Source organism: Arachis ipaensis, chromosome B1 (genome assembly GCF_059453495.1).
Source record: "Arachis ipaensis isolate K30076 ecotype BB chromosome B1, ASM5945349v1, whole genome shotgun sequence".
Lineage (NCBI taxonomy): Eukaryota > Viridiplantae > Streptophyta > Magnoliopsida > Fabales > Fabaceae > Arachis > Arachis ipaensis.
Window position 1 is genome coordinate 73,910,219 of NC_142436.1, and position 8,510 is coordinate 73,918,728.

An 8,510-nucleotide genomic window follows, 5' to 3' on the forward strand; every position below is an offset into this window, starting at 1 on the left:
TACTACATACTTTTTCTTTTATTTTGGATATTTTTCTGTATTTTTCTCTTTTTCTTTTATTGTTATTTTTTGAGTACTTATACATTGCTACTTGTGTATTTTACTCTATTTTCTGCATTTTGCATTTTTTGTTATTTAGCTCATTTTAGTCATTTAGTTTAGTTTGCAATTCTGATTTATTAGTGGATTAATTAGCATAGTTTACCCTTTTTTTTAGCATAAGATAGTATAGTTTAAATAGAAAAATATAAAAAGTAAGTAAACTAGAAACCTTAACAGAATTAAAACAACCCACACCTTGTATATATAGCATTACATGTTAGTTGACAACATTTCATCAAGGAGGAACATTAAAACTTTAAAAGCTACCCTAAATAATTTTTTTCAAGAGAATAATGGGAATTTTTAACTAAACCTGCATACAATATATAAATGATATATGATGCTTGAGTTAGAGAACACACAGCCTGTGAGTCTTGAGCTTAAATTGTATGGTTGCTTTCAAACCATAATTTCATTTCTGTGTGTTACATTTCTTTTTATTCTGATGTTCTTTTTTAATCTATATGTCCAATTATAGAATATAGAATAGATACATACCAAGAGAATGATTGAGGCCATCAATTGATTTTAGCTCACTCACCCCAAATTAACCTGTCTTTTACATCACCCTTGAGCCTATTAAAATCCCTTTATTCTATTTAGCCAAATTACTAGCCTTAAGAGAAAAACAAAAGAAAATCCCAAGTGAATCCTTAGTCAGCTTAAGATAGAAAATCATGAATAGAGTAAAATGTGGGAAACCTTTTGGGAACATGGATGATAGAAACAAAAGGTAGAGAAGTAAAAAGGAATAAAATTTGGGAAGCATGCTCATGAGAAAATCTAAGTGATTCAATTATCATGTGCATTAAAAAAACTATTTTATTTTTCAGCATCTAAATAAAAGGGGATACAAAAAGAAATTCCCCAATGAAAACAATGCACATGGAATAAAAATAAAAAGTGAAACATGAGCATGCAACAATAAGTGGGAAATATGGGAAAATAGGTAAAGAGATTTTATTTTACTAAATATGTATGTTAGGTGAGATCTTAGTCTAATTAAGGATTCACTTATTAGCTCACTTAACCATATACATAAATCCTTACCTTTACCTTGGCCCCATTACAACCTCAATAAAGACCTCATGACTTTTTGGTATGACTATATTCTATAATTGTTGATTGGTTAGATGAAAAACAAAGTTATAGAAAGTAAGAATAAAAAGAAAAATAGAGTGAATAAACCCAATAAACACTGAGTGACTAGAGAGTAAACACAAAATCCAGTGAGGGTTCTATAACTCATCAACATATATCTGTGCTTATATTTACTAATTGTTTTGCAAGCTTGTACAATGTTTTCTTTCCCATCTCATTTGCTAAAATGCTTTATTATTTAAGGGTTGGCTATATATATATACATAACTCCTTGAGAATGTGAATTGACTTAGCTACATGTAAGCTTTATATATGAGTGGATGAAGTAGAATTGCATGACTCATTAGGTAGATGCATTTAGCATAGGTTGCATTTCATAACATTCCATCACTTTAACCTTAATTATTTACCTTGGATTTAGCATGAGGACATGCTAGTGTTTAAGTGTGGGGAGGTTGATAAACCCATATTTCATGAGTTCTTTTGTGCTTAATTAGAGTGATTTATTCAACTCTTCACCTACTTATTCACATTAATTGCATGGTTTTACTTTCCCTTCCTTATTATGTCATGTTGTGAAAAACATGTTTCCTAAGCTTTAAAAATTAATTATTTTAATTACCTTTATTTCCATTCGATGCCGTGATTAGTGTGTTGAGTAGTTTCAGATTTTCTAAGGCATAATGACTTAAAGGATGGAAAAGGAAACATACTAAAATGGAAGGAGAAAGCAAAACGGAGCTTTAAAGAAACTGGTATCCACGCGATCGCATGGATGACGCGATCGTGTGCCAAGCACGAATCAGCAGCGACGCGGCCGCATGACTGACGCGACCACGTGCCTTAAGCAGAACGCACATGACGCGGTCGCATGACTGACGCGACCACGTGACCCACGCGGACACGTGACAGAGGCCACGCACCAGAAATTACAGAATACGCCCCCAGCAAATTCTGAAGCCCTTTTTGGCCCAGATCCAAGTACAGACAGCATAGACCAGAGGTTATAAAGTGTGGGAATGCTTCCATTCAAAGGGGAGCTCGCATATTTTTACCTTTCAATGATTTAGATTTAGTTGAGAGGGAGATCTTCTCTCTCTCTTTTAGGATTTAGGATTTCTTCTTGTTTTAAGAGTAACTCTGGATCCCAGGTTTAATGTTCTTTTATTTCAATTTTACTTCTATTTATTTATTCCAACATTTGAATTTATTATTATAATTTGATTTATGAATTCTCCCATGTTACAGACTGTTATTTGAATTAATGATAATTGAGGTATTTTCAGTTTATGATTGTTCTCTTTGATTTAAGTTACCATTGCTTCCCATCTAAGGACCTCTTTATTATTCCAGCAATTTTACTTTTTCCCCTTCTGGTTCTGGTTAAGAATTTAGTAACTCAACAGTTATTAAACTCAACATAATTGATAATCGTTATCTTGCTAATTGAGCTGAACTTAAATAATCCCAACCTTTTCTGAGGAAATAATTAGGATTCAAAAGTCAATTTAATTAGTCCCTTGACTTTCCTTTGCCCTAGTAAAGGTTGACCAAGTGGAGTTTAGATTCAACTTTCATTATTGTTGAGAGAGATAACTAAGTTGGACCTCTAATTTCTCTACCTTACTAAAGGTTGCTTTACAGTTATTATTTATTTTTAATTGCCATTTAATTCACTTGTCATTTAAATTACTTGCTTCTCACCTTCTAAACCCCGATTACAACCTTTATAACCAATAATAAGAACATACTTCCTCGCAGTTCCTTGAGAAGACGACCCGAGGTTTGAATACTCAGTTAACAATTTCTAAAGGTGTTTGTTACTTGTGACACCCAAAACGTTTGTATGAAGGGACTTTTGAAGGTTTAGAAACTATACTTGCAACGAGGATTTATCCGCAATTTTCTAGACCACGCAAAAGTTCCTCTCATCAGCGTCATCCAAGCTTCTTGCCCAATCCTTTCCACGGGTACTTACAGTTCGTTCCAGGATTCTTTTTATTTCTCTATTAGAGACTTCAGCTTGTCCATTTGTCTGTGGATGATACGGAGTTGCCATCTTATGGCTAATTCCATATCGGACCATAGCAGAGTAAAGCTGTTTGTTGCAGAAGTGAGTGCCCCCACCACTGATTAGTGCTCTAGGGACACCAAATCTGCTGAAGATATGCTTCTGGAGGAACTTCAGCACTGTCTTAGTATCATTGGTGGGTGTTGCAATGGCCTCTACCCATTTGGATACATAGTCGACTGCCACCAGAATGTAAGTGTTTGAATACGATGGTGGGAAAGGTCCCATGAAGTCAATACCCCATACGTCAAATAACTAAATCTCTAAGATCCCTTGCTGCGGCATGGCGTAACTGTGAGGCAGATTACCAGCTCTCTGACTGGTATCACAGTTACGCACAAACTCTCGGGAGTCTTTATAGAGAGTGGGCCAGTAGAAGCCACATTGGAGGACTTTTGTGGCTGTTCGCTCACCTCTGAAATGTCCTCCATATTGTGATCCATGACAATGCCATAGGATCTTCTGTGTTTCTTCTCTAGGCACACACCTACGGATTATGCCGTCTACACATCTCTTAAAGAGATATGGTTCATCCCACAGGTAGTACTTTGCATCAGTAATTAATTTTTCTTTTGTTGATTGCTGTACTCCTTGGGTATGAATCTTGCAGCCTTATAGTTTGCAATGTCTGCAAACCATGGTACCTCCTGAATGGCAAAGAGTTGCTCATCCGGAAAGGTTTCGGAGATCTCAGTAAGGGGGGGAGGGGGACGCCCCTTCTACTGGTTCTATCCGGGACAGGAGATCTGCTACTTGGTTTTTGATGAGCGGATAATTTATACGCTTTTTGGCATTGTTTTTAGTATATTTTTAGTAGAATCTAGTTACTTTTAGGGATATTTTTAATAGATTTTATGTTAAATTCACATTTCTGGACTTTACTATGAGTTTGTGTGTTTTTCTGTGATTTCAGGTATTTTTTGGCTGAAATTGAGGGACTTGAGCAAAAATCAGATTCAGAGGTTGAAGAAGGACTGCTGATGCTGTTAGATTCTGACCTCCCTGCACTAAAAGTGGATTTTCTGGAGCTACAGAACTCGAAATGGTGCGCTTTCAATTGCGTTGGAAATTAGACATCCAGGGCTTTCCAGCAATGTATAATAGTCCATACTTTGCCCAAGAATAAATGACGTAAACTGGCGTTCAACGCCAGCTTTCTGCCCAAATCTGGCGTCCAGCGCCAGAAAAGGAGCCAAAACCAGAGTTGAACGCCCAAACTGGCACAAAAACTGGCGTTCAACTCCAAGAAGGACCTTTACACGTACAACACTCAAGCCCAGTCCAAGCACACACCAAGTGGGCCCCGGAAGTGGATTTATGCATCAATTACTTACTCATGTAAACCCTAGTAGCTAGTTTATTATAAATAGGACCTTTTACTATTGTATTAGGCATCTTTTGATCATCTTAGGATCTTAGGATCATCTTTGAACGCATTGTTCTTAGACTTTGGGGGCTGGCCATCTCAGCCATGCCTGGACCTTCACTTATGTATTTTTAACGGTAGAGTTTCTACACTCCATAGATTAAGATATGGAGCTCTGCTGTTCCTCAAAGATTAATGCAAAGTACTACTGTTTTCTATTCAATTCATCTTATTTCACTTCTAAGATATCCATTCGCACCCAAGAAACGTGATGAAGGTGATGATTATGTGTGACGCTCATCACCATTCTCCCCTATGAACACGTGCCTGACAAACACTTCCGTTCTACATGAAATAAGCTAGAATGAATATCTCTTAGATCTCATAACCAGAATCTTCGTGGCGTAAGCTAGAATGATGGCGGCATTCAAGAGAATCCGGAAAGTCTAAACCTTGTCTGTGGTATTCCGAGTAGGATTCAATGATTGGATGACTGTGACGAGCTCCTAACTCGCGATTGCAGGGCGTTAGTGACAGACGCAAAAGGATAGTAAATCCTATTCCAGCATGATCGAGAACCGACAGATGAATAGCCGTGCCGTGACAGGGTGCGTGAGCATATTATTCACTGAGAGGATAAGATGAAGCCATTGGCAAGGGTGATGCCTCCAAACGATTAGCCGTGCCGTGACAGGGCATTGGATCATTTTCCCGAGAGATGACCGAAAGTAGCCATTGACAATGGTGATGTATCACATAAAGCCAGCCATGGAAAGGAGTAAGACTGATTGGATGAAGATAGCAGGAAAGCAGAGGTTCAGAGGAACGAAAAGCATCTCCATTCGCTTATCTGAAATTCCTACCAATGATTTACATAAGTACCTCTATCCCTATTCTAGTATTTATCATTCGAAAACACCATTATCAATTTATATCTGCCTAACTGAGATTTGCAAGGTGACCATAGCTTGCTTCATACCGACAATCTCCGTGGGATTCGACCCTTACTCACGTAAGGTATTACTTGGACGACCCAGTGCACTTGCTGGTTAGTTGTATCGAAGTTGTGACAAATTATGAATGTGTAATCATGATTACGCGTACCAAGTTGCTCACGTTGCCAGGGATTGTTTGAGCCTGGACATCACAATTTCGTGCACCAAGTTTTTGGCGCCGTTGCCGGGGATTGTTCGAGTTTGGACAACTGACGGTTCATCTTGTTGCTCAGATTAGGTAATTTTCTTTTTATTTTATTTTCATAAATTTTTCAAAAATATTTCTAAAATTTTCTCATCTGTTTTCGAAAAAAAATAAAAATGTTTTAAAAAAAAAAAAATTTTTTTTCAAAATTTTTAAGAATGAATTCTAGTGTTTCATGAAGCCTGGCTGGCTGTAAAGCCATGTCTAATTCCTTTGGGAATGAGTATGTTAGGCGTGTCATGTCTGAATTTCATTGAAAGCTTGGCTGGCTCATGAGCCATGTCTAATTCCTGGACTGAAGCTTTAGACTAGACATGGCAAGATTCCTGGAATTCATATTAAAAATTTTGGAATCCATATTTTTTCTTTCTCATATAATTTTCGAAAAAAATCCAAAAAAAATTAGAAAATCATAAAAAATCAAAAATAATTTTCTGTTTCTTGTTTGAGTCTTGAGTCATATCATAAGTTTGGTGTCACTTGCATATGCATCTTGCATTTTTTCGAAAATATCATGCATTCATAGTGTTCTTCATGATCTTCAAGTTGTTCTTGGTAAGTCTTCTTGTTTGATCTTGATGTTTTCATGTTTTGTGTCTTTTCTTGTTTTACATGTGCATTTTTCGTTTCTTAGAGTCTAAACATGAAAGATTTCTAAGTTTGGTGTCTTACATGTTTTCTTTGCATCAAAAAATTTTTCAAAAATATGTTCTTGATGTTCATCTTGACATTCAAAGTGTTCTTGGTGTTCATCTTGACATTCATAGCATTCTTGCATGCATCACATGTTTTGATCTAAAAATTTCATGCATTGCATCATTTTAGTGTTTTTCTCTTACATCATAAAAATTCAAAAATCAAAAAAAAAAATATCTTTCCCTTTTTCTCTCATCAAATTCGAAAATTTGGATTGACTTTTTAAAAAATTTTTAAAATCAAATTGTTTCTCATGAGTCAAATCAAATTTTCAATTTGAAAATCTTATCTTTTTCAAAATCTTTTTCAAAAATCAAATCTTTTTCAAAATTCTTAGTTATTTTCGAAAATTCCAAAAATATTTTTCAAAAATCTTTTTCTTATTTTTAGACCAAATTTTTGAAAATAACAATAACAATTAATGTTTTGATTCAAAAAATTTGAAGTTTGTTACTTGCTTGTTAAGAAAGATTCAAACTTTAAGTTCTAGAATCATATCTTGTGATTTCTTGTGAATCAAGTCATTAATTGTGATTTTAAAAATCAAATCTTTTTCAAAAACTAATTTCAATCATATCTTTTCAAAAATATCTTCTTATCTTATCTTTTTCAAAAATATATTTTCAAAATATCTTTTCTAACTTCCTAACTTCTTATCTTTTCAAAATTTGTTTCAACTAACTAACTAACTTTTTGTTTGTTTCTTAACTTTTTCAAAACTACCTAACTAACTCTCTCTCTCTCTAATTTTCGAAAATATCTTCCCTCTTTTTCAAAAATTTCTTTTTAATTAACTAATTATTCTTATTTTTATTTTAAAAAAAAAATTTTCGAAAAATACTAACATTTTTCAAAAAAAAAAACCATTTTCGAAAATCACTAACTCTTTTTCAAAAATATTTTTCGAAAAAATTCTCCCTCTCTCATCTTATTCTATTTATTTATTCATCTACTAACACCTCATCTCACATCTCAACCCTCCTCACAGTTGTGTTTCTTCCATTATATTACATTCTTTGTCTCCCCCTCTTCTTCTATTCACACAGGGATCCCTATACTGTGGTATAAAGGATCCATATTATTATTATTATTTTTGCTGTGCCCTCTTCTTTGTCATATGAGCAGGAGCAAGGACAAGAACATTCTTATTGAGGCAGATCCAAAACCTGAAAGGACTCTGAAGAGAAAATTAAGAGAAGCTAAATTACAACAATCCAGAGATAACCTTTTAGAAGATTTCGAACAGGAAGAGGAGATGGCAGCCGAAAATAATAATAATGTAAGGAAGATGCTTGGTGACTTTATTGCACCTAATTCCAATTTACATGGAAGAAGCATCTCCATTCCTGCCATTGGAGCAAACAACTTTGAGCTGAAACCTCAATTAGTTTCTCTGATGCAGCAGAACTGCAAGTTTCATGGACTTCCATCTGAAGATTCTTTTCGGTTCTTAACTGAATTCTTGCAGATATGTAATACTGTTAAGACTAATGGAGTTGATCCTGAAGTCTACAGGCTCATGCTTTTCCCCTTTGCTGTAAGAGACAGAGCTAGATTATGGTTGGATTCTCAACCCAAAGACAGCCTGAACTCTTGGGATAAGCTGGTCACGGCTTTCTTAGCCAAGTACTTTCCTCCTCAAAAGCTGAGCAAGCTTAGAGCTGATGTTCAAACCTTCAGACAGAAAGAAGGTGAATCCCTCTATGAAGCTTGGGAAAGATACAAACAGTTGACCAAAAAGTGTCCTTCTGACATGCTTTTAGAATGGACCATCCTGGATATATTATATGATGGTTTATCTGAGCTATCAAAGATGTCACTGGACACTTCTGCAGGTGGATCCATTCACCTAAAGAAAACGCCTGCAGAAGCTCAAGAACTCATTGACATGGTTGCTAATAACCAGTTCATGTACACTTCTGAAAGGAATCCTATGAGTAATGGGACGCCTATGAAGAAGGGAGTTCTTGAAGT

At 35.4% G+C, this 8,510-nt stretch overlaps 1 non-coding gene across 1 annotated transcript; it reads right to left on the reverse strand.

The window, feature by feature from the left end:
- Positions 1-8,187: 8,187 nt before the first annotated feature.
- Positions 8,188-8,295, reverse strand: LOC148577035 (small nucleolar RNA R71). The gene has a single exon (XR_015903255.1). It is a non-coding gene; the product is annotated as a small nucleolar RNA R71 (small nucleolar RNA).
- Between the last annotated feature and the right edge of the window lie 215 nt (positions 8,296-8,510).